We start from the raw sequence: 25,787 nt of genomic DNA on the forward strand, positions 1-25,787 counted from the left end.
GGGGGCTGCCATGGTATACACCATATGTAGTCTGTGCATAGGCGGCCACATCATTCATTCATAGAATATTGTACTACAGCTGAATAGATTATGCGACCACTGTGAGTAGTATGCCATGTGGCCATCTATGGAAGGACCGCATAGGCTCCCTGCACTTCATGTCTGTAAGATAGTAGCTAAATCCCCTTCTGACTTCACCATGACAAATAAGCAAATGAGTGCTCAAAAGTAGAACAAAATATTCATTAAATTCAGTTGAGAACATTGTTGGTTCTAAATATAAATGCAGTATTCTTTATCACCATCCAAAATATAAAACTAGAAATTCAACACGAAAAACGTTAAAAATCGCTATAATATTAAAAAGGCTGCCATGTCAGCTGGTGTCTTAATGGAAGAGTAGTTTGTTAAGACTATACTTTCAGGGATCATTTCTATAGTTTATACATTTGGAAATGTGCTCTAAAGTATACAGACTCACCAACCATGAGGAAGAGTTTTAATGATTTCTCTTGAGTGTGAAGTGAGCTTGTAGTGCTGCTTTATGGTAGCTACTATCTGCTTTTGATGACTGTTTCTCTTTTCTTTTGTGGAAGAGTAGAGAAGTGAAATCACCAGCTGAGTGGTTGGGTTTCTGAATTGTCAACAACAGAGAATGTTATGAAAGAACTTAAGCTGAGATTTCAGTATAGTTGGATTTGCTTTGCTGTTGTTTTTGTAAAGTTTTGTCTTATGATATTAGAAATGGTTTTCTTAATAAGGACAAGCTACTTTGGTCATCTGGCCTGAGATTGGTGCAGCTGAGAGAACCTGGGTTATGTGCTTCTGTTGTAGTGAGCCAAAGATATCTTAAAATCATTGAGGAATGGGAAACCTTGTTGATAGAGTAAGACGAGGACCATGTTTTTTCCAATATTTCTTTTACAGCATATTTTTGTAATAGCTTGTCCATTAGACTGGGGCCATACTTGCTCTGCACTTACTTATTTATTCATCTCTTTGGTTTGTCACCTCAACTGTTGCTTTTGAATTTTACAGATTGGTGGGTGCAGATGACCCTATGAGCTCCTCACCACAATCTAGGGTAGAGGTGTGGCCTGAGGTTCCCCTTTTCAAGGGGGCGGCAAAAGTTCAGTTGCCCTGGGGAAACCTTCGACAAAACCCAGGGCTAAAGGGACAACACCGAGCTTTACGGTGAAGGGGGGCCAAAAGACCCCTTTTGGTGTTGGAGATAAAGTGGACCTGCCACTTTTAAGGAGGGCTTGATGTTCCGCACCCTGTGCACTTTTTTGTGTTTTTACACATTTTTTGCGCTCAGTGACCCAAAAGCATGATCCCAGGCTTTCAATATATAAGAGGAAATAAAAAAAATAAAAAAAAATGTAACTGGGGAAGCAATTTGTTGGTATTAGGTTATCAAAACATTTTATGTTGCATTGTTTGCGCGCCTCTGCTTGTTGGGAGTATGATGGCGTTACTTGTATGAGAGGTTAAAGGGCCCTTCTCACAAGCTTCCAGCCCATACATAGTTTTCTTTCCCATTATGAATGTTTTTAGTTCTTACTATTTTAATTCGGATCTGTATTTCATTGTAATTGTACCGGAATTTGTTTTTGGATAATTTCAAACAATTTGAGACCCACACCTGCCAAATATTGATTTACAATTTTTGATTGAATATGTATCTTTATTTTGTATAACGGTACAGAAAACATACAATACATTACGTTCAAATGTATTACGTTGCAGCGAAGCTGTAAGCACAATACACCGTAAAACATAATCATTCATACTTTCTGGTACAATTCAAGACATTAGGAACAAGATATGACCAGGGATGCTGATGGGGGGTAGGATACTAACTACCAGGGCCCTGGCATGCCAGGGGGCCCGGGCCCAGGGGAGGGCTGGCAAATTTTAGCTCAGGGGACAAGACTCGATTCAGCAGCCAATTAGGAACCATTTAAAGGAAAAAAATGCAGGTGACCCAGTGACCCAGCCCAAAGTAGCCCTCTATGGGACCGACCCAAGGGGGAGATGCCTCCCGGCCCCCGAATTCAGCCTGCCCCTGCCCGGGCTGCACTGCAGATCACCAACTTTTTTATATTTTTTTTGCTTCTTCAAGTTTTATTTTAACTTTTTTGTTTTTGTTTTGTGTTTACCCAGTGTGTGTGTGTGGGGGGCTGCCATGGTAGACACCATATGTAGTCTGTGCATAGGCGGCCACATCATTCATTCATAGAATATTGTACTACAGCTGAATAGATTATGCGACCACTGTGAGTAGTATGCCATGTGGCCATCTATGGAAGGACCGCATAGGCTCCCTGCACTTCATGTCTGTAAGATAGTAGCTAAATCCCCTTCCGACTTCACCATGACAAATAAGCAAATGAGTGCTCAAAAGTAGAACAAAATATTCATTAAATTCAGTTGAGAACATTGTTGGTTCTAAATATAAATGCAGTATTCTTTATCACCATCCAAAATATAAAACTAGAAATTCAACACGAAAAACGTTAAAAATCGCTATAATATTAAAAAGACTGCCATGTCAGCTGGTGTCTTAATGGAAGAATAGTTTGTTAAGACTATACTTTCAGGGATCATTTCAATAGTTTATACATTTGGAAATGTGCTCTAACGTGTACAGACTCACCAACCATGAGGAAGAGTTTTAATGATTTTTCTTGAGTGTGAAGTGAGCTTGTAGTGCTGCTTTATGGTAGCTACTATCTGCTTTTGATGACTGTTTTTCTTTTCCTTTGTGGAAGAGTAGAGGAGTGAAATCACCAGCTGAGTGGTTGGGTTTCTGAATTGTCAACAACAGAGAATGTTATGATAGAACTTAAGCTGAGATTTCAGTATAACTGGATTTGCTTTGCTGTTGTTTTTGTAAAGTTCTGTCTTATGATATTAGAAATGGTTTTCTTAATAAGGACAAGCTACTTTGGTCATCTGGCCTGAGATTGGTGCAGCTGAGAGAACCTGGGTTATGTGCTTCTGTTGTAGTGAGCCAAAGATATCTAAAAATCATTGAGGAATGGGAAACCTTGTTGATAGAGTAAGACGAGGACCATGTTTTTTCCAATATTTCTTTTACAGCATATTTTTGTAATAGCCTGGCCATTAGACTGGGGCCATACTTGCTCTGCACTTACTTATTTATTCATCTCTTTGGTTTGTCACCTCAACTGTTGTTTTGGAATTTTACAGATTGGTGGGTGCAGATGACCCTATGAGCTCCTCACCACAATCTAGGGTAGAGGTGTGGCCTGTGGTTCCCCTTTTCAAGGGGGCAGCAAAAGTTCAGTTGCCCTGGGGAAACCTTCGACAAAACCCAGGGCTAAAGGGACACCACTGAGCTTTGCGGTGAAGGGGGGCCAAAAGACCCCTTTTGGTGTTGGAGATAAAGGGGACCTTCCACTTTTAAGGAGTGCTTGATGTTCCGCACCCTGTGCACTTTTTTGTGTTTTTACACATTTTTTGCGCTCAGTGACCCGAAAGCATGATCCCAGGCTTTCAATATATAAGAGGAAATAAAAAAAATAAAAAAAAATGTAACTGGGGAAGCAATTTGTTGGTATTAGGTTATCAAAACATTTTATGTTGCATTGTTTGCGCGCCTCTGCTTGTTGGGAGTATGATGGCGTTACTTGTATGAGAGGTTAAAGGGCCCTTCTCACAAGCTTCCAGCCCATACATAGTTTTCTTTCCCATTATGAATGTTTTTAGTTCTTACTATTTTAATTCGGATCTGTATTTCATTGTAATTGTACCGGAATTTGTTTTTGGATAATTTCAAACAATTTGAGACCCACACCTGCCAAATATTGATTTACAATTTTTGATTGAATATGTATCTTTATTTTGTATAAAGGTACAGAAAACATACAATACATTACGTTCAAATGTATTACGTTGCAGCGAAGCTGTAAGCACAATACACCGTAAAACATAATCATTCATACTTTCTGGTACAATTCAAGACATTAGGAACAAGATATGACCAGGGATGCTGATGGGGGGTAGGGTACTAACTACCAGGGCCCAGGGGAGGGCTGGCAAATTTTAGCTCAGGGGACAAGACTCGATTCAGCAGCCAATTAGGAACCTTTTAAAGGAAAAAAATGCAGGTGGCCCAGTGACCCAGCCCAAAGTAGCCCTCTATGGGACCGACCCAAGGGGGAGATGCCTCCCGGCCCCCGAACCCAGCCTGCCCCTGCCCGGGCTGCACTGCAGATCACCAACTTTTTTATATTTTTTTTGCTTCTTCAAGTTTTATTTTAACTTTTCTGTTTTTGTTTTGTGTTTACCCAGTGTGTGTGTGTGGGGGGCTGCCATGGTAGACACCATATGTAGTCTGTGCATAGGCGGCCACATCATTCATTCAAAGAATATTGTACTACAGCTGAATAGATTATGCGACCACTGTGAGTAGTATGCCATGTGGCCATCTATGGAAGGACCGCATAGGCTCCCTGCACTTCATGTCTGTAAGATAGTAGCTAAATCCCCTTCCGACTTCACCATGACAAATAAGCAAATGAGTGCTCAAAAGTAGAACAAAATATTCATTAAATTCAGTTGAGAACATTGTTGGTTCTAAATATAAATGCAGTATTCTTTATCACCATCCAAAAAATAAAACTAGAAATTCAACACGAAAAACGTTAAAAATCGCTATAATATTAAAAAGGCTGCCATGTCAGCTGGTGTCTTAATGGAAGAGTAGTTTGTTAAGACTATACTTTCAGGGATCATTTCTATAGTTTATACATTTGGAAATGTGCTCTAAAGTGTACAGACTCACCAACCATGAGGAAGAGTTTTAATGATTTCTCTTGAGTGTGAAGTGAGCTTGTAGTGCTGCTTTATGGTAGCTACTATCTGCTTTTGATGACTGTTTCTCTTTTCCTTTGTGGAAAAGTAGAGGAGTGAAATCACCAGCTGAGTGGTTGGGTTTCTGAATTGTCAACAACAGAGAATGTTATGAAAGAACTTAAGCCGAGATTTCAGTATAGCTGGATTTGCTTTGCTGTTGTTTTTGTAAAGTTCTGTCTTATGATATTAGAAATGGTTTTCTTAATAAGGAAAAGCTACTTTGGTCATCTGGCCTGAGATTGGTGCAGCTGAGAGAACCTGGGTTATGTGCTTCTGTTGTAGTGAGCCAAAGATATCTAAAAATCATTGAGGAATGGGAAACCTTGTTGATAGAGTAAGACGAGGACCATGTTTTTTCCAATATTTCTTTTACAGCATATTTTTGTAATAGCCTGTCCATTAGACTGGGGCCATACTTGCTCTGCACTTACTTATTTATTCATCTCTTTGGTTTGTCACCTCAACTGTTGTTTTTAAATTTTACAGATTGGTGGGTGCAGATGACCCTATGAGCTCCTCACCACAATCTAGGGTAGAGGTGTGGCCTGAGGTTCCCCTTTTCAAGGGGGCGGCAAAAGTTCAGTTGCCCTGGGGAAACCTTCGACAAAACCCAGGGCTAAAGGGACACCACCGAGCTTTGCGGTGAAGGGGGGCCAAAAGACCCCTTTTGGTGTTGGAGATAAAGGGGACCTTCCACTTTTAAGGAGGGCTTGATGTTCCGCACCCTGTGCACTTTTTTGTGTTTTTACACATTTTTTGCGCTCAGTGACCCAAAAGCATGATCCCAGGCTTTCAATATATAAGAGGAAATAAAAAAAAAAAAAAAAAAAAAAAAAAATGTAACTGGGGAAGCAATTTGTTGGTATTAGGTTATCAAAACATTTTATGTTGCATTGTTTGCGCGCCTCTGCTTGTTGGGAGTATGATGGCGTTACTTGTATGAGAGGTTAAAGGGCCCTTCTCACAAGCTTCCAGCCCATACATAGTTTTCTTTCCCATTATGAATGTTTTTAGTTCTTACTATTTTAATTCGGATCTGTATTTCATTGTAATTGTACCGGAATTTGTTTTTGGATAATTTCAAACAATTTGAGACCCACACCTGCCAAATATTGATTTACAATTTTTGATTGAATATGTATCTTTATTTTTCTATAAAGGTACAGAAAACATACAATACATTACGTTCAAATGTATTACGTTGCAGCGAAGCTATAAGCACAATACACCGTAAAACATAATCATTCATACTTTCTGGTACAATTCAAGACATTAGGAACAAGATATGACCAGGGATGCTGATGGGGGGTAGGGTACTAACTACCAGGGCCCAGGGGAGGGCTGGCAAATTTTAGCTCAGGGGACAAGACTCGATTCAGCAGCCAATTAGGAACCTTTTAAAGGAAAAAAATGCAGGTGGCCCAGTGACCCAGCCCAAAGTAGCCCTCTATGGGACCGACCCAAGGGGGAGATGCCTCCCGGCCCCCGAATTCAGCCTGCCAATGCCCGGGCTGCACTGCAGATCACCAACTTTTTTATATTTTTTTTGCTTCTTCAAGTTTTATTTTAACTTTTTTGTTTTTGTTTTGTGTTTACCCAGTGTGTGTGTGTGGGGGGCTGCCATGGTAGACACCATATGTAGTCTGTGCATAGGCGGCCACATCATTCATTCATAGAATATTGTACTACAGCTGAATAGATTATGCGACCACTGTGAGTAGTATGCCATGTGGCCATCTATGGAAGGACCGCATAGGCTCCCTGCACTTCATGTCTGTAAGATAGTAGCTAAATCCCCTTCCGACTTCACCATGACAAATAAGCAAATGAGTGCTCAAAAGTAGAACAAAATATTCATTAAATTCAGTTGAGAACATTGTTGGTTCTAAATATAAATGCAGTATTCTTTATCACCATCCAAAAAATAAAACTAGAAATTCAACACGAAAAACGTTAAAAATCGCTATAATATTAAAAAGGCTGCCATGTCAGCTGGTGTCTTAATGGAAGAGTAGTTTGTTAAGATTATACTTTCAGGGATCATTTCTATAGTTTATACATTTGGAAATGTGCTCTAAAGTGTACAGACTCACCAACCATGAGGAAGAGTTTTAATGATTTCTCTTGAGTGTGAAGTGAGCTTGTAGTGCTGCTTTATGGTAGCTACTATCTGCTTTTGATGACTGTTTCTCTTTTCCTTTGTGGAAGAGTAGAGGAGTGAAATCACCAGCTGAGCGTTTGGGTTTCTGAATTGTCAACAACAGAGAATGTTATGAAAGAACTTAAGCCGAGATTTCAGTATAGCTGGATTTGCTTTGCTGTTGTTTTTGTAAAGTTCTGTCTTATGATATTAGAAATGGTTTTCTTAATAAGGACAAGCTACTTTGGTCATCTGGCCTGAGATTGGTGCAGCTGAGAGAACCTGGGTTATGTGCTTCTGTTGTAGTGAGCCAAAGATATCTAAAAATCATTGAGGAATGGGAAACCTTGTTGATAGAGTAAGACGAGGACCATGTTTTTTCCAATATTTCTTTTACAGCATATTTTTGTAATAGCCTGTCCATTAGACTGGGGCCATACTTGCTCTGCACTTACTTATTTATTCATCTCTTTGGTTTGTCACCTCAACTGTTGTTTTTAAATTTTACAGATTGGTGGGTGCAGATGACCCTATGAGCTCCTCACCACAATCTAGGGTAGAGGTGTGGCCTGAGGTTCCCCTTTTCAAGGGGGCGGCAAAAGTTCAGTTGCCCTGGGGAAACCTTTGACAAAACCCAGGGCTAAAGGGACACCACCGAGCTTTGCGGTGAAGGGGGGCCAAAAGACCCCTTTTGGTGTTGGAGATAAAGGGGACCTTCCACTTTTAAGGAGGGCTTGATGTTCCGCACCCTGTGCACTTTTTTGTGTTTTTACACATTTTTTGCGCTCAGTGACCCAAAAGCATGATCCCAGGCTTTCAATATATAAGAGGAAATAAAAAAAAATAAAAAAATGTAACTGGGGAAGCAATTTGTTGGTATTAGGTTATCAAAACATTTTATGTTGCATTGTTTGTGCGCCTCTGCTTGTTGGGAGTATGATGGCGTTACTTGTATGAGAGGTTAAAGGGCCCTTCTCACAAGCTTCCAGCCCATACATAGTTTTCTTTCCCATTATGAATGTTTTTAGTTCTTACTATTTTAATTCGGATCTGTATTTCATTGTAATTGTACCGGAATTTGTTTTTGGATAATTTCAAACAATTTGAGACCCACACCTGCCAAATATTGATTTACAATTTTTGATTGAATATGTATCTTTATTTTGTATAAAGGTACAGAAAACATACAATACATTACGTTCAAATGTATTACGTTGCAGCGAAGCTGTAAGCACAATACACCGTAAAACATAATCATTCATACTTTCTGGTACAATTCAAGACATTAGGAACAAGATATGACCAGGGATGCTGATGGGGGGTAGGGTACTAACTACCAGGGCCCAGGGGAGGGCTGGCAAATTTTAGCTCAGGGGACAAGACTCGATTCAGCAGCCAATTAGGAACCTTTTAAAGGAAAAAAATGCAGGTGGCCCAGTGACCCAGCCCAAAGTAGCCCTCTATGGGACCGACCCAAGGGGGAGATGCCTCCCGGCCCCCGAATTCAGCCTGCCCCTGCCCGGGCTGCACTGCAGATCACCAACTTTTTTATATTTTTTTTTGCTTCTTCAAGTTTTATTTTAACTTTTTTGTTTTTGTTTTGTGTTTACCCAGTGTGTGTGTGTGGGGGGCTGCCATGGTAGACACCATATGTAGTCTGTGCATAGGCGGCCACATCATTCATTCATAGAATATTGTACTACAGCTGAATAGATTATGCGACCACTGTGAGTAGTATGCCATGTGGCCATCTATGGAAGGACCGCATAGGCTCCCTGCACTTCATGTCTGTAAGATAGTAGCTAAATCCCCTTCCGACTTCACCATGACAAATAAGCAAATGAGTGCTCAAAAGTAGAACAAAATATTCATTAAATTCAGTTGAGAACATTGTTGGTTCTAAATATAAATGCAGTATTCTTTATCACCATCCAAAAAATAAAACTAGAAATTCAACACGAAAAACGTTAAAAATCGCTATAATATTAAAAAGGCTGCCATGTCAGCTGGTGTCTTAATGGAAGAGTAGTTTGTTAAGACTATACTTTCAGGGATCATTTCTATAGTTTATACATTTGGAAATGTGCTCTAAAGTATACAGACTAACCAACCATGAGGAAGAGTTTTAATGATTTCTCTTGAGTGTGAAGTGAGCTTGTAGTGCTGCTTTATGGTAGCTACTATCTGCTTTTGATGACTGTTTCTCTTTTCCTTTGTGGAAGAGTAGAGGAGTGAAATCACCAGCTGAGTGGTTGGGTTTCTGAGTTGTCAACAACAGAGAATGTTATGAAAGAACTTAAGACGAGATTTCAGTATAGCTGGATTTGCTTTGCTGTTGTTTTTGTAAAGTTCTGTCTTATGATATTAGAAATGGTTTTCTTAATAAGGACAAGCTACTTTGGTCATCTGGCCTGAGATTGGTGCAGCTGAGAGAACCTGGGTTATGTGCTTCTGTTGTAGTGAGCCAAAGATATCTAAAAATCATTGAGGAATGGGAAACCTTGTTGATAGAGTAAGATGAGGACCATGTTTTTTCCAATATTTCTTTTACAGCATATTTTTATAATAGCTTGTCCATTAGACTGGGGCCATACTTGCTCTGCACTTACTTATTTATTCATCTCTTTGGTTTGTCACCTCAACTGTTGCTTTTGAATTTTACAGATTGGTGGGTGCAGATGACCCTATGAGCTCCTCACCACAATCTAGGGTAGAGGTGTGGCCTGAGGTTCCCCTTTTCAAGGGGGCGGCAAAAGTTCAGTTGCCCTGGGGAAACCTTCGACAAAACCCAGGGCTAAAGGGACACCACCGAGCTTTGCGGTGAAGGGGGGCCAAAAGACCCCTTTTGGTGTTGGAGATAAAGGGGACCTTCCACTTTTAAGGAGGGCTTGATGTTCCGCACCCTGTGCACTTTTTTGTGTTTTTACACATTTTTTGCGCTCAGTGACCCGAAAGCATGATCCCAAGCTTTCAATATATAAGAGGAAATAAAAAAAATAAAAAAAAATGTAACTGGGGAAGCAATTTGTTGGTATTAGGTTATCAAAACATTTTATGTTGCATTGTTTGCGCGCCTCTGCTTGTTGAGAGTATGATGGCGTTACTTGTATGAGAGGTTAAAGGGCCCTTCTCACAAGCTTCCAGCCCATACATAGTTTTCTTTCCCATTATGAATGTTTTTAGTGCTTACTATTTTAATTCGGATCTGTATTTCATTGTAATTGTACCGGAATTTGTTTTTGGATAATTTCAAACAATTTGAGACCCACACCTGCCAAATATTGATTTACAATTTTTGATTGAATATGTATCTTTATTTTGTATAAAGGTACAGAAAACATACAATACATTACGTTCAAATGTACTACGTTGCAGCGAAGCTGTAAGCACAATACACCGTAAAACATAATCATTCATACTTTCTGGTACAATTCAAGACATTAGGAACAAGATATGACCAGGGATGCTGATGGGGGGTAGGGTACTAACTACCAGGGCCCTGGCATGCCAGGGGGCCCGGGCCCAGGGGAGGGCTGGCAAATTTTAGCTTAGGGGACAAGACTCGATTCAGCAGCCAATTAGGAACCTTTTAAAGGAAAAAAATGCAGGTGGCCCAGTGACCCAGCCCAAAGTAGCCCTCTATGGGACCGACCCAAGGGGGAGATGCCTCCCGGCCCCCGAACCCAGCCTGCCCCTGCCCGGGCTGCACTGCAGATCACCAACTTTTTTATATTTTTTTTGCTTCTTCAAGTTTTATTTTAACTTTTTTGTTTTTGTTTTGTGTTTACCCAGTGTGTGTTTGTGGGGGGGGCTGCCATGGTAGACACCATATGTAGTCTGTGCATAGGCGGCCACATCATTCATTCATAGAATATTGTACTACAGCTGAATAGATTATGCGACCACTGTGAGTAGTATGCCATGTGGCCATCTATGGAAGGACCGCATAGGCTCCCTGCACTTCATGTCTGTAAGATAGTAGCTAAATCCCCTTCCAACTTCACCATGACAAATAAGCAAATGAGTGCTCAAAAGTAGAACAAAATATTCATTAAATTCAGTTGAGAACATTGTTGGTTCTAAATATAAATGCAGTATTCTTTATCACCATCCAAAATATAAAACTAGAAATTCAACACGAAAAACGTTAAAAATCGCTATAATATTAAAAAGGCTGCCATGTCAGCTGGTGTCTTAATGGAAGAGTAGTTTGTTAAGACTATACTTTCAGGGATCATTTCTATAGTTTATACATTTGGAAATGTGCTCTAAAGTATACAGACTCACCAACCATGAGGAAGAGTTTTAATGATTTCTCTTGAGTGTGAAGTGAGCTTGTAGTGCTGCTTTATGGTAGCTACTATCTGCTTTTGATGACTGTTTCTCTTTTCTTTTGTGGAAGAGTAGAGAAGTGAAATCACCAGCTGAGTGGTTGGGTTTCTGAATTGTCAACAACAGAGAATGTTATGAAAGAACTTAAGCTGAGATTTCAGTATAGTTGGATTTGCTTTGCTGTTGTTTTTGTAAAGTTTTGTCTTATGATATTAGAAATGGTTTTCTTAATAAGGACAAGCTACTTTGGTCATCTGGCCTGAGATTGGTGCAGCTGAGAGAACCTGGGTTATGTGCTTCTGTTGTAGTGAGCCAAAGATATCTTAAAATCATTGAGGAATGGGAAACCTTGTTGATAGAGTAAGACGAGGACCATGTTTTTTCCAATATTTCTTTTACAGCATATTTTTGTAATAGCTTGTCCATTAGACTGGGGCCATACTTGCTCTGCACTTACTTATTTATTCATCTCTTTGGTTTGTCACCTCAACTGTTGTTTTGGAATTTTACAGATTGGTGGGTGCAGATGACCCTATGAGCTCCTCACCACAATCTAGGGTAGAGGTGTGGCCTGTGGTTCCCCTTTTCAAGGGGGCAGCAAAAGTTCAGTTGCCCTGGGGAAACCTTCGACAAAACCCAGGGCTAAAGGGACACCACTGAGCTTTGCGGTGAAGGGGGGCCAAAAGACCCCTTTTGGTGTTGGAGATAAAGGGGACCTTCCACTTTTAAGGAGTGCTTGATGTTCCGCACCCTGTGCACTTTTTTGTGTTTTTACACATTTTTTGCGCTCAGTGACCCGAAAGCATGATCCCAGGCTTTCAATATATAAGAGGAAATAAAAAAAATAAAAAAAAATGTAACTGGGGAAGCAATTTGTTGGTATTAGGTTATCAAAACATTTTATGTTGCATTGTTTGCGCGCCTCTGCTTGTTGGGAGTATGATGGCGTTACTTGTATGAGAGGTTAAAGGGCCCTTCTCACAAGCTTCCAGCCCATACATAGTTTTCTTTCCCATTATGAATGTTTTTAGTTCTTACTATTTTAATTCGGATCTGTATTTCATTGTAATTGTACCGGAATTTGTTTTTGGATAATTTCAAACAATTTGAGACCCACACCTGCCAAATATTGATTTACAATTTTTGATTGAATATGTATCTTTATTTTGTATAAAGGTACAGAAAACATACAATACATTACGTTCAAATGTATTACGTTGCAGCGAAGCTGTAAGCACAATACACCGTAAAACATAATCATTCATACTTTCTGGTACAATTCAAGACATTAGGAACAAGATATGACCAGGGATGCTGATGGGGGGTAGGGTACTAACTACCAGGGCCCAGGGGAGGGCTGGCAAATTTTAGCTCAGGGGACAAGACTCGATTCAGCAGCCAATTAGGAACCTTTTAAAGGAAAAAAATGCAGGTGGCCCAGTGACCCAGCCCAAAGTAGCCCTCTATGGGACCGACCCAAGGGGGAGATGCCTCCCGGCCCCCGAACCCAGCCTGCCCCTGCCCGGGCTGCACTGCAGATCACCAACTTTTTTATATTTTTTTTGCTTCTTCAAGTTTTATTTTAACTTTTCTGTTTTTGTTTTGTGTTTACCCAGTGTGTGTGTGTGGGGGGCTGCCATGGTAGACACCATATGTAGTCTGTGCATAGGCGGCCACATCATTCATTCAAAGAATATTGTACTACAGCTGAATAGATTATGCGACCACTGTGAGTAGTATGCCATGTGGCCATCTATGGAAGGACCGCATAGGCTCCCTGCACTTCATGTCTGTAAGATAGTAGCTAAATCCCCTTCCGACTTCACCATGACAAATAAGCAAATGAGTGCTCAAAAGTAGAACAAAATATTCATTAAATTCAGTTGAGAACATTGTTGGTTCTAAATATAAATGCAGTATTCTTTATCACCATCCAAAAAATAAAACTAGAAATTCAACACGAAAAACGTTAAAAATCGCTATAATATTAAAAAGGCTGCCATGTCAGCTGGTGTCTTAATGGAAGAGTAGTTTGTTAAGACTATACTTTCAGGGATCATTTCTATAGTTTATACATTTGGAAATGTGCTCTAAAGTGTACAGACTCACCAACCATGAGGAAGAGTTTTAATGATTTCTCTTGAGTGTGAAGTGAGCTTGTAGTGCTGCTTTATGGTAGCTACTATCTGCTTTTGATGACTGTTTCTCTTTTCCTTTGTGGAAGAGTAGAGGAGTGAAATCACCAGCTGAGTGGTTGGGTTTCTGAATTGTCAACAACAGAGAATGTTATGAAAGAACTTAAGCCGAGATTTCAGTATAGCTGGATTTGCTTTGCTGTTGTTTTTGTAAAGTTCTGTCTTATGATATTAGAAATGGTTTTCTTAATAAGGACAAGCTACTTTGGTCATCTGGCCTGAGATTGGTGCAGCTGAGAGAACCTGGGTTATGTGCTTCTGTTGTAGTGAGCCAAAGATATCTAAAAATCATTGAGAAATGGGAAACCTTGTTGATAGAGTAAGACGAGGACCATGTTTTTTCCAATATTTCTTTTACAGTATATTTTTGTAATAGCCTGTCCATTAGACTGGGGCCATACTTGCTCTGCACTTACTTATTTATTCATCTCTTTGGTTTGTCACCTCAACTGTTGTTTTTAAATTTTACAGATTGGTGGGTGCAGATGACCCTATGAGCTCCTCACCACAATCTAGGGTAGAGGTGTGGCCTGAGGTTCCCCTTTTCAAGGGGGCGGCAAAAGTTCAGTTGCCCTGGGGAAACCTTCGACAAAACCCATGGCTAAAGGGACACCACCGAGCTTTGCGGTGAAGGGGGGCCAAAAGACCCCTTTTGGTGTTGGAGATAAAGGGGACCTTCCACTTTTAAGGAGGGCTTGATGTTCCGCACCCTGTGCACTTTTTTGTGTTTTTACACATTTTTTGCGCTCAGTGACCCAAAAGCATGATCCCAGGCTTTCAATATATAAGAGGAAATAAAAAAAAAAAAAAAAAAAAAAAAAAAAAAAAATGTAACTGGGGAAGCAATTTGTTGGTATTAGGTTATCAAAACATTTTATGTTGCATTGTTTGCGCGCCTCTGCTTGTTGGGAGTATGATGGCGTTACTTGTATGAGAGGTTAAAGGGCCCTTCTCACAAGCTTCCAGCCCATACATAGTTTTCTTTCCCATTATGAATGTTTTTAGTTCTTACTATTTTAATTCGGATCTGTATTTCATTGTAATTGTACCGGAATTTGTTTTTGGATAATTTCAAACAATTTGAGACCCACACCTGCCAAATATTGATTTACAATTTTTGATTGAATATGTATCTTTATTTTTCTATAAAGGTACAGAAAACATACAATACATTACGTTCAAATGTATTACGTTGCAGCGAAGCTATAAGCACAATACACCGTAAAACATAATCATTCATACTTTCTGGTACAATTCAAGACATTAGGAACAAGATATGACCAGGGATGCTGATGGGGGGTAGGGTACTAACTACCAGGGCCCAGGGGAGGGCTGGCAAATTTTAGCTCAGGGGACAAGACTCGATTCAGCAGCCAATTAGGAACCTTTTAAAGGAAAAAAATGCAGGTGGCCCAGTGACCCAGCCCAAAGTAGCCCTCTATGGGACCGACCCAAGGGGGAGATGCCTCCCGGCCCCCGAATTCAGCCTGCCAATGCCCGGGCTGCACTGCAGATCACCAACTTTTTTATATTTTTTTTGCTTCTTCAAGTTTTATTTTAACTTTTTTGTTTTTGTTTTGTGTTTACCCAGTGTGTGTGTGTGGGGAGCTGCCATGGTAGACACCATATGTAGTCTGTGCATAGGCGGCCACATCATTCATTCATAGAATATTGTACTACAGCTGAATAGATTATGCGACCACTGTGAGTAGTATGCCATGTGGCCATCTATGGAAGGACAGCATAGGCTCCCTGCACTTCATGTCTGTAAGATAGTAGCTAAATCCCCTTCCGACTTCACCATGACAAATAAGCAAATGAGTGCTCAAAAGTAGAACAAAATATTCATTAAATTCAGTTGAGAACATTGTTGGTTCTAAATATAAATGCAGTATTCTTTATCACCATCCAAAAAATAAAACTAGAAATTCAACACGAAAAACGTTAAAAATCGCTATAATATTAAAAAGGCTGCCATGTCAGCTGGTGTCTTAATGGAAGAGTAGTTTGTTAAGATTATACTTTCAGGGATCATTTCTATAGTCTATACATTTGGAAATGTGCTCTAAAATGTACAGACTCACCAACCATGAGGAAGAGTTTTAATGATTTCTCTTGAGTGTGAAGTGAGCTTGTAGTGCTGCTTTATGGTAGCTACTATCTGCTTTTGATGACTGTTTCTCTTTTCCTTTGTGGAAGAGTAGAGGAGTGAAATCACCAGCTGAGCGGTTGGGTTTCTGAATTGTCAACAACAGAGAATGTTATGAAAGAACTTAAGCCGAGATTTCAGTATAGCTGGATTTGCTTTGCTGTTGTTTTTGTAAAGTTCTGTCTTATGATATTAGAAATGGTTTTCTTAATAAGGACAAGCTACTTTGGTCATCTGGCCTGAGATTGGTGCAGCTGAGAGAACCTGGGTTATGTGCTTCTGTTGTAGTGAGCCAAAGATATCTAAAAATCATTGAGGAATGGGAAACCTTGTTGATAGAGTAAGACGAGGACCATGTTTTTTCCAATATTTCTTTTACAGCATATTTTTGTAATAGCCTGTCCATTAGACTGGGGCCATACTTGCTCTGCACTTACTTATTTATTCATCTCTTTGGTTTGTCACCTCAACTGTTGTTTTTAAATTTTACAGATTGGTGGGTGCAGATGACCCTATGAGCTCCTCACCACAATCTAGGGTAGAGGTGTGGCCTGAGGTTCCCCTTTTCAAGGGGGCGGCAAAAGTTCAGTTGCCCTGGGGAAACCTTTGACAAAACCCAGGGCTAAAGGGACACCACCGAGCTTTGCGGTGAAGGGGGGCCAAAAGACCCCTTTTGGTGTTGGAGATAAAGGGGACCTTCCACTTTTAAGGAGGGCTTGATGTTCCGCACCCTGTGCACTTTTTTGTGTTTTTACACATTTTTTGCGCTCAGTGACCCAAAAGCATGATCCCAGGCTTTCAATATATAAGAGGAAATAAAAAAAAATAAAAAAATGTAACTGGGGAAGCAATTTGTTGGTATTAGGTTATCAAAACATTTTATGTTGCATTGTTTGTGCGCCTCTGCTTGTTGGGAGTATGATGGCGTTACTTGTATGAGAGGTTAAAGGGCCCTTCTCACAAGCTTCCAGCCCATACATAGTTTTCTTTCCCATTATGAATGTTTTTAGTTCTTACTATTTTAATTCGGATCTGTATTTCATTGTAATTGTACCGGAATTTGTTTTTGGATAATTTCAAACAATTTGAGACCCACACCTGCCAAATATTGATTTACAATTTTTGATTGAATATGTATCTTTATTTTGTATAAAGGTACAGAAAACATACAATACATTACGTTCAAATGTATTACGTTGCAGCGAAGCTGTAAGCACAATACACCGTAAAACATAATCATTCATACTTTCTGGTACAATTCAAGACATTAGGAACAAGATATGACCAGGGATGCTGATGGGGGGTAGGGTACTAACTACCAGGGCCCAGGGGAGGGCTGGCAAATTTTAGCTCAGGGGACAAGACTCGATTCAGCAGCCAATTAGGAACCTTTTAAAGGAAAAAAATGCAGGTGGCCCAGTGACCCAGCCCAAAGTAGCCCTCTATGGGACCGACCCAAGGGGGAGATGCCTCCCGGCCCCCGAATTCAGCCTGCCCCTGCCCGGGCTGCACTGCAGATCACCAACTTTTTTATATTTTTTTTTGCTTCTTCAAGTTTTATTTTAACTTTTTTGTTTTTGTTTTGTGTTTACCCAGTGTGTGTGTGTGGGGGGCTGCCATGGTAGACACCATATGTAGTCTGTGCATAGGCGGCCACATCATTCATTCATAGAATATTGTACTACAGCTGAATAGATTATGCGACCACTGTGAGTAGTATGCCATGTGGCCATCTATGGAAGGACCGCATAGGCTCCCTGCACTTCATGTCTGTAAGATAGTAGCTAAATCCCCTTCCGACTTCACCATGACAAATAAGCAAATGAGTGCTCAAAAGTAGAACAAAATATTCATTAAATTCAGTTGAGAACATTGTTGGTTCTAAATATAAATGCAGTATTCTTTATCACCATCCAAAAAATAAAACTAGAAATTCAACACGAAAAACGTTAAAAATCGCTATAATATTAAAAAGGCTGCCATGTCAGCTGGTGTCTTAATGGAAGAGTAGTTTGTTAAGACTATACTTTCAGGGATCATTTCTATAGTTTATACATTTGGAAATGTGCTCTAAAGTATACAGACTCACCAACCATGAGGAAGAGTTTTAATGATTTCTCTTGAGTGTGAAGTGAGCTTGTAGTGCTGCTTTATGGTAGCTACTATCTGCTTTTGATGACTGTTTCTCTTTTCCTTTGTGGAAGAGTAGAGGAGTGAAATCACCAGCTGAGTGGTTGGGTTTCTGAGTTGTCAACAACAGAGAATGTTATGAAAGAACTTAAGACGAGATTTCAGTATAGCTGGATTTGCTTTGCTGTTGTTTTTGTAAAGTTCTGTCTTATGATATTAGAAATGGTTTTCTTAATAAGGACAAGCTACTTTGGTCATCTGGCCTGAGATTGGTGCAGCTGAGAGAACCTGGGTTATGTGCTTCTGTTGTAGTGAGCCAAAGATATCTAAAAATCATTGAGGAATGGGAAACCTTGTTGATAGAGTAAGACGAGGACCATGTTTTTTCTAATATTTCTTTTACAGCATATTTTTGTAATAGCCTGTCCATTAGACTGGGGCCATACTTGCTCTGCACTTACTTATTTATTCATCTCTTTGGTTTGTCACCTCAACTGTTGTTTTTAAATTTTACAGATTGGTGGGTGCAGATGACCCTATGAGCTCCTCACCACAATCTAGGGTAGAGGTGTGGCCTGAGGTTCCCCTTTTCAAGGGGGCGGCAAAAGTTCAGTTGCCCTGGGGAAACCTTCGACAAAACCCAGGGCTAAAGGGACACCACCGAGCTTTGCGGTGAAGGGGGGCCAAAAGACCCCTTTTGGTGTTGGAGATAAAGGGGACCTGCCACTTTTAAGGAGGGCTTGATGTTCCGCACCCTGTGCACTTTTTTGTGTTTTTACACATTTTTTGCGCTCAGTGACCCAAAAGCATGATCCCAGGCTTTCAATATATAAGAGGATTTAAAAAAAATAAAAAAAAATGTAACTGGGAAAGCAATTTGTTGGTATTAGGTTATCAAAACATTTTATGTTGCATTGTTTGCGCGCCTCTGCTTGTTGGGAGTATGATGGCGTTACTTGTATGAGAGGTTAAAGGGCCCTTCTCACAAGCTTCCAGCCCATACATAGTTTTCTTTCCCATTATGAATGTTTTTAGTTCTTACTATTTTAATTCGGATCTGTATTTCATTGTAATTGTACCGGAATTTGTTTTTGGATAATTTCAAACAATTTGAGACCCACACCTGCCAAATATTGATTTACAATTTTTGATTGAATATGTATCTTTATTTTGTATAAAGGTACAGAAAACATACAATACATTACGTTCAAATGTATTACGTTGCAGCGAAGCTGTAAGCACAATACACCGTAAAACATAATCATTCATACTTTCTGGTACAATTCAAGACATTAGGAACAAGATATGACCAGGGATGCTGATGGGGGGTAGGGTACTAACTACCAGGGCCCAGGGGAGGGCTGGCAAATTTTAGCTCAGGGGACAAGACTCGATTCAGCAGCCAATTAGGAACCTTTTAAAGGAAAAAAATGCAGGTGGCCCAGTGACCCAGCCCAAAGTAGCCCTCTATGGGACCGACCCAAGGGGGAGATGCCTCCCGGCCCCCGAACCCAGCCTGCCCCTGCCCGGGCTGCACTGCAGATCACCAACTTTTTTATATTTTTTTTGCTTCTTCAAGTTTTATTTTAACTTTTCTGTTTTTGTTTTGTGTTTACCCAGTGTGTGTGTGTGGGGGGCTGCCATGGTAGACACCATATGTAGTCTGTGCATAGGCGGCCACATCATTCATTCATAGAATATTGTACTACAGCTGAATAGATTATGCGACCACTGTGAGTAGTATGCCATGTGGCCATCTATGGAAGGACCGCATAGGCTCCCTGCACTTCATGTCTGTAAGATAGTAGCTAAATCCCCTTCCGACTTCACCATGACAAATAAGCAAATGAGTGCTCAAAAGTAGAACAAAATATTCATTAAATTCAGTTGAGAACATTGTTGGTTCTAAATATAAATGCAGTATTCTTTATCACCATCCAAAAAATAAAACTAGAAATTCAACACGAAAAACGTTAAAAATCGCTATAATATTAAAAAGGCTGCCATGTCAGCTGGTGTCTTAATGGAAGAGTAGTTTGTTAAGACTATACTTTCAGGGATCATTTCTATAGTTTATACATTTGGAAATGTGCTCTAAAGTGTACAGACTCACCAACCATGAGGAAGAGTTTTAATGATTTCTCTTGAGTGTGAAGTGAGCTTGTAGTGCTGCTTTATGGTAGCTACTATCTGCTTTTGATGACTGTTTCTCTTTTCCTTTGTGGAAGAGTAGAGGAGTGAAATCACCAGCTGAGTGGTTGGGTTTCTGAATTGTCAACAACAGAGAATGTTTTGAAAGAACTTAAGCCGAGATTTCAGTATAGCTGGATTTGCTTTGCTGTTGTTTTTGTAAAGTTCTGTCTTATGATATTAGAAATGGTTTTCTTAATAAGGACAAGCTACTTTGGTCATCTGGCCTGAGATTGGTGCAGCTGAGAGAACCTGGGTTATGTGCTTCTGTTGTAGTGAGCCAAAGATATCTAAAAATCATTGAGGAATGGGAAACCTTGTTGATAGAGTAAGACGAGGACCATGTTTTTTCCAATATTTCTTTTACAGCATATTTTTGTAATAGCCTGTCCATTAGACTGGGGCCATACTTGCTCTGCACTTACTTATTTATTCATCTCTTTGGTTTGTCACCTCAACTGTTGTTTTTAAATTTTACAGATTGGTGGGTGCAGATGACCCTATGAGCTCCTCACCACAATCTAGGGTAGAGGTGTGGCCTGAGGTTCCCCTTTTCAAGGGGGCGGCAAAAGTTCAGTTGCCCTGGGGAAACCTTCGACAAAACCCAGGGCTAAAGGGACACCACCGAGCTTTGCGGTGAAGGGGGGCCAAAAGACCCCTTTTGGTGTTGGAGATAAAGGGGACCTGCCACTTTTAAGGAGGGCTTGATGTTCCGCACCCTGTGCACTTTTTTGTGTTTTTACACATTTTTTGCGCTCAGTGACCCAAAAGCATGATCCCAGGCTTTCAATATATAAGAGGAAATAAAAAAAAATAAAAAAAAAAAATGTAACTGGGGAAGCAATTTGTTGGTATTAGGTTATCAAAACATTTTATGTTGCATTGTTTGCGCGCCTCTGCTTGTTGGGAGTATGATGGCATTACTTGTATGAGAGGTTAAAGGGCCCTTCTCACAAGCTTCCAGCCCATACATAGTTTTCTTTCCCATTATGAATGTTTTTAGTTCTTACTATTTTAATTCGGATCTGTATTTCATTGTAATTGTACCGGAATTTGTTTTTGGATAATTTCAAACAATTTGAGACCCACACCTGCCAAATATTGATTTACAATTTTTGATTGAATATGTATCTTTATTTTGTATAAAGGTACAGAAAACATACAATACATTACGTTCAAATGTATTACGTTGCAGCGAAGCTGTAAGCACAATACACCGTAAAACATAATCATTCATACTTTCTGGTACAATTCAAGACATTAGGAACAAGATATGACCAGGGATGCTGATGGGGGGTAGGGTACTAACTACCAGGGCCCAGGGGAGGGCTGGCAAATTTTAGCTCAGGGGACAAGACTCGATTCAGCAGCCAATTAGGAACCTTTTAAAGGAAAAAAAATGCAGGTGGCCCAGTGACCCAGCCCAAAGTAGCCCTCTATGGGACCGACCCAAGGGGGAGATGCCTCCCGGCCCCCGAATTCAGCCTGCCCCTGCCCGGGCTGCACTGCAGATCACCAACTTTTTTATATTTTTTTTGCTTCTGCAAGTTTTATTTTAACTTTTTTGTTTTTGTTTTGTGTTTACCCAGTGTGTGTGTGTGGGGGGCTGCCATGGTAGACACCATATGTAGTCTGTGCATAGGCGGCCACATCATTCATTCATAGAATATTGTACTACAGCTGAATAGATTATGCGACCACTGTGAGTAGTATGCCATGTGGCCATCTATGGAAGGACCGCATAGGCTCCCTGCACTTCATGTCTGTAAGATAGTAGCTAAATCCCCTTCCGACTTCACCATGACAAATAAGCAAATGAGTGCTCAAAAGTAGAACAAAATATTCATTAAATTCAGTTGAGAACATTGTTGGTTCTAAATATAAATGCAGTATTCTTTATCACCATCCAAAAAATAAAACTAGAAATTCAACACGAAAAACGTTAAAAATCGCTATAATATTAAAAAGGCTGCCATGTCAGCTGGTGTCTTAATGGAAGAGTAGTTTGTTAAGACTATACTTTCAGGGATCATTTCTATAGTGTATACATTTGGAAATGTGCTCTAAAGTATACAGACTCACCAACCATGAGGAAGAGTTTTAATGATATCTCTTGAGTGTGAAGTTAGCTTGTAGTGCTGCTTTATGGTAGCTACTATCTGCTTTTGATGACTGTTTCTCTTTTCCTTTGTGGAAGAGTAGAGGAGTGAAATCACCAGCTGAGCGGTTGGGTTTCTGAATTGTCAACAACAGAGAATGTTATGAAAGAACTTAAGCCGAGATTTCAGTATAGCTGGATTTGCTTTGCTGTTGTTTTTGTAAAGTTCTGTCTTATGATATTAGAAATGGTTTTCTTAATAAGGACAAGCTACTTTGGTCATCTGGCCTGAGATTGGTGCAGCTGAGAGAACCTGGGTTATGTGCTTCTGTTGTAGTGAGCCAAAGATATCTAAAAATCATTGAGGAATGGGAAACCTTGTTGATAGAGTAAGACGAGGACCATGTTTTTTCCAATATTTCTTTTACAGCATATTTTTGTAATAGCCTGTCCATTAGACTGGGGCCATACTTGCTCTGCACTTACTTATTTATTCATCTCTTTGGTTTGTCACCTCAACTGTTGTTTTTAAATTTTACAGATTGGTGGGTGCAGATGACCCTATGAGCTCCTCACCACAATCTAGGGTAGAGGTGTGGCCTGAGGTTCCCCTTTTCAAGGGGGCGGCAAAAGTTCAGTTGCCCTGGGGAAACCTTCGACAAAACCCAGGGCTAAAGGGACACCACCGAGCTTTGCGGTGAAGGGGGGCCAAAAGACCCCTTTTGGTGTTGGAGATAAAGGGGACCTGCCACTTTTAAGGAGGGCTTGATGTTCCGCACCCTGTGCACTTTTTTGTGTTTTTACACATTTTTTGCGCTCAGTGACCCAAAAGCATGATCCCAGGCTTTCAATATATAAGAGGATTTAAAAAAAATAAAAAAAAATGTAACTGGGAAAGCAATTTGTTGGTATTAGGTTATCAAAACATTTTATGTTGCATTGTTTGCGCGCCTCTGCTTGTTGGGAGTATGATGGCGTTACTTGTATGAGAGGTTAAAGGGCCCTTCTCACAAGCTTCCAGCCCATACATAGTTTTCTTTCCCATTATCAATGTTTTTAGTTCTTACTATTTTAATTCGGATCTGTATTTCATTGTAATTGTACCGGAATTTGTTTTTGGATAATTTCAAACAATTTGAGACCCACACCTGCCAAATATTGATTTACAATTTTTGATTGAATATGTATCTTTATTTTGTATAAAGGTACAGAAAACATACAATACATTACGTTCAAATGTATTACGTTGCAGCGAAGCTGTAAGCACAATACACCGTAAAACATAATCATTCATACTTTCTGGTACAATTCAAGACATTAGGAACAAGATATGACCAGGGATGCTGATGGGGGGTAGGGTACTAACTACCAGGGCCCAGGGGAGGGCTGGCAAATTTTAGCTCAGGGGACAAGACTCGATTCAGCAGCCAATTAGGAACCTTTTAAAGGAAAAAAATGCAGGTGGCCCAGTGACCCAGCCCAAAGTAGCCCTCTATGGGACCGACCCAAGGGGGAGATGCCTCCCGGCCCCCGAATTCAGCCTGCCCCTGCCCGGGCTGCACTGCAGATCACCAACTTTTTTATATTTTTTTTTGCTTCAAGTTTTATTTTAACTTTTTTGTTTTTGTTTTGTGTTTACCCAGTGTGTGTGTGTGGGGGGCTGCCATGGTAGACACCATATGTAGTCTGTGCATAGGCGGCCACATCATTCATTCATAGAATATTGTACTACAGCTGAATAGATTATGCGACCACTGTGAGTAGTATGCCATGTGGCCATCTATGGAAGGACCGCATAGGCTCCCTGCACTTCATGTCTGTAAGATAGTAGCTAAATCCCCTTCCGACTTCACCATGACAAATAAGCAAATGAGTGCTCAAAAGTAGAACAAAATATTCATTAAATTCAGTTGAGAACATTGTTGGTTCTAAATATAAATGCAGTATTCTTTATCACCATCCAAAAAATAAAACTAGAAATTCAACACGAAAAACGTTAAAAATCGCTATAATATTAAAAAGGCTGCCATGTCAGCTGGTGTCTTAATGGAAGAGTAGTTTGTTAAGACTATACTTTCAGGGATCATTTCTGTAGTTTATACATTTGGAAATGTGCTCTAAAGTATACAGACTAACCAACCATGAGGAAGAGTTTTAATGATTTCTCTTGAGTGTGAAGTGAGCTTGTAGTGCTGCTTTATGGTAGCTACTATCTGCTTTTGATGACTGTTTCTCTTTTCCTTTGTGGAAGAGTAGAGGAGTGAAATCACCAGCTGAGTGGTTGGGTTTCTGAGTTGTCAACAACAGAGAATGTTATGAAAGAACTTAAGATGAGATTTCAGTATAGCTGGATTTGCTTTGCTGTTGTTTTTGTAAAGTTCTGTCTTATGATATTAGAAATGGTTTTCTTAATAAGGACAAGCTACTTTGGTCATCTGGCCTGAGATTGGTGCAGCTGAGAGAACCTGGGTTATGTGCTTCTGTTGTAGTGAGCCAAAGATATCTAAAAATCATTGAGGAATGGGAAACCTTGTTGATAGAGTAAGACGAGGACCATGTTTTTTCCAATATTTCTTTTACAGCATATTTTTGTAATAGCCTGTCCATTAGACTGGGGCCATACTTGCTCTGCACTTATTTATTCATCTCTTTGGTTTGTCACCTCAACTGTTGTTTTTAAATTTTACAGATTGGTGGGTGCAGATGACCCTATGAGCTCCTCACCACAATCTAGGGTAGAGGTGTGGCCTGAGGTTCCCCTTTTCAAGGGGGCGGCAAAAGTTCAGTTGCCCTGGGGAAACCTTCGACAAAACCCAGGGCTAAAGGGACACCACCGAGCTTTGCGGTGAAGGGGGGCCAAAAGACCCCTTTTGGTGTTGGAGATAAAGGGGACCTGCCACTTTTAAGGAGGGCTTGATGTTCCGCACCCTGTGCACTTTTTTGTGTTTTTACACATTTTTTGCGCTCAGTGACCCAAAAGCATGATCCCAGGCTTTCAATATATAAGAGGAAATAAAAAAAAAAAAAAAAAAAAAAAAATGTAACTGGGGAAGCAATTTGTTGGTATTAGGTTATCAAAACATTTTATGTTGCATTGTTTGCGCGCCTCTGCTTGTTGGGAGTATGATGGCGTTACTTGTATGAGAGGTTAAAGGGCCCTTCTCACAAGCTTCCAGCCCATACATAGTTTTCTTTCCCATTGTGAATGTTTTTAGTTCTTACTATTTTAATTCGGATCTGTATTTCATTGTAATTGTACCGGAATTTGTTTTTGGATAATTTCAAACAATTTGAGACCCACACCTGCCAAATATTGATTTACAATTTTTGATTGAATATGTATCTTTATTTTGTATAAAGGTACAGAAAACATACAATACATTACGTTCAAATGTATTACGTTGCAGCGAAGCTGTAAGCACAATACACCGTAAAACATAATCATTCATACTTTCTGGTACAATTCAAGACATTAGGAACAAGATATGACCAGGGATGCTGATGGGGGGTAGGGTACTAACTACCAGGGCCCAGGGGAGGGCTGGCAAATTTTAGCTCAGGGGACAAGACTCGATTCAGCAGCCAATTAGGAACCTTTTAAAGGAAAAAAATGCAGGTGGCCCAGTGACCCAGCCCAAAGTAGCCCTCTATGGGACCGACCCAAGGGGG

General features: G+C 40.2%; 12 non-coding genes across 12 annotated transcripts; all 12 read left to right on the forward strand.

Annotated features, from left to right (window-relative positions):
• Window positions 1–409: 409 nt before the first annotated feature.
• Window positions 410–627, forward strand: LOC142142159 (small nucleolar RNA U3). The gene has a single exon (XR_012689090.1). It is a non-coding gene; the product is annotated as a small nucleolar RNA U3 (small nucleolar RNA).
• A 1,960-nt stretch (window positions 628–2,587) lies between these two features.
• On the forward strand, window positions 2,588–2,805 carry LOC142142226 (small nucleolar RNA U3). The gene has a single exon (XR_012689151.1). It is a non-coding gene; the product is annotated as a small nucleolar RNA U3 (small nucleolar RNA).
• A 1,936-nt stretch (window positions 2,806–4,741) lies between these two features.
• LOC142142071 (small nucleolar RNA U3) lies at window positions 4,742–4,959 on the forward strand. The gene has a single exon (XR_012689013.1). It is a non-coding gene; the product is annotated as a small nucleolar RNA U3 (small nucleolar RNA).
• Window positions 4,960–6,905: 1,946 nt separating this feature from the next.
• LOC142142227 (small nucleolar RNA U3) lies at window positions 6,906–7,123 on the forward strand. The gene has a single exon (XR_012689152.1). It is a non-coding gene; the product is annotated as a small nucleolar RNA U3 (small nucleolar RNA).
• Window positions 7,124–9,059: 1,936 nt separating this feature from the next.
• LOC142142149 (small nucleolar RNA U3) lies at window positions 9,060–9,277 on the forward strand. The gene has a single exon (XR_012689081.1). It is a non-coding gene; the product is annotated as a small nucleolar RNA U3 (small nucleolar RNA).
• A 1,962-nt stretch (window positions 9,278–11,239) lies between these two features.
• Window positions 11,240–11,457, forward strand: LOC142142160 (small nucleolar RNA U3). The gene has a single exon (XR_012689091.1). It is a non-coding gene; the product is annotated as a small nucleolar RNA U3 (small nucleolar RNA).
• Window positions 11,458–13,393: 1,936 nt separating this feature from the next.
• LOC142142096 (small nucleolar RNA U3) lies at window positions 13,394–13,611 on the forward strand. The gene has a single exon (XR_012689035.1). It is a non-coding gene; the product is annotated as a small nucleolar RNA U3 (small nucleolar RNA).
• Window positions 13,612–15,563: 1,952 nt separating this feature from the next.
• On the forward strand, window positions 15,564–15,781 carry LOC142142171 (small nucleolar RNA U3). The gene has a single exon (XR_012689101.1). It is a non-coding gene; the product is annotated as a small nucleolar RNA U3 (small nucleolar RNA).
• Window positions 15,782–17,717: 1,936 nt separating this feature from the next.
• On the forward strand, window positions 17,718–17,935 carry LOC142142133 (small nucleolar RNA U3). The gene has a single exon (XR_012689068.1). It is a non-coding gene; the product is annotated as a small nucleolar RNA U3 (small nucleolar RNA).
• A 1,936-nt stretch (window positions 17,936–19,871) lies between these two features.
• On the forward strand, window positions 19,872–20,089 carry LOC142142097 (small nucleolar RNA U3). The gene has a single exon (XR_012689037.1). It is a non-coding gene; the product is annotated as a small nucleolar RNA U3 (small nucleolar RNA).
• Window positions 20,090–22,030: 1,941 nt separating this feature from the next.
• On the forward strand, window positions 22,031–22,248 carry LOC142142188 (small nucleolar RNA U3). The gene has a single exon (XR_012689117.1). It is a non-coding gene; the product is annotated as a small nucleolar RNA U3 (small nucleolar RNA).
• Window positions 22,249–24,182: 1,934 nt separating this feature from the next.
• On the forward strand, window positions 24,183–24,400 carry LOC142142128 (small nucleolar RNA U3). The gene has a single exon (XR_012689065.1). It is a non-coding gene; the product is annotated as a small nucleolar RNA U3 (small nucleolar RNA).
• The last annotated feature ends 1,387 nt before the right edge of the window (window positions 24,401–25,787 follow it).

The sequence above is a fragment of the Mixophyes fleayi genome, chromosome 2, assembly GCF_038048845.1.
Source record: "Mixophyes fleayi isolate aMixFle1 chromosome 2, aMixFle1.hap1, whole genome shotgun sequence".
NCBI lineage: Eukaryota > Metazoa > Chordata > Amphibia > Anura > Limnodynastidae > Mixophyes > Mixophyes fleayi.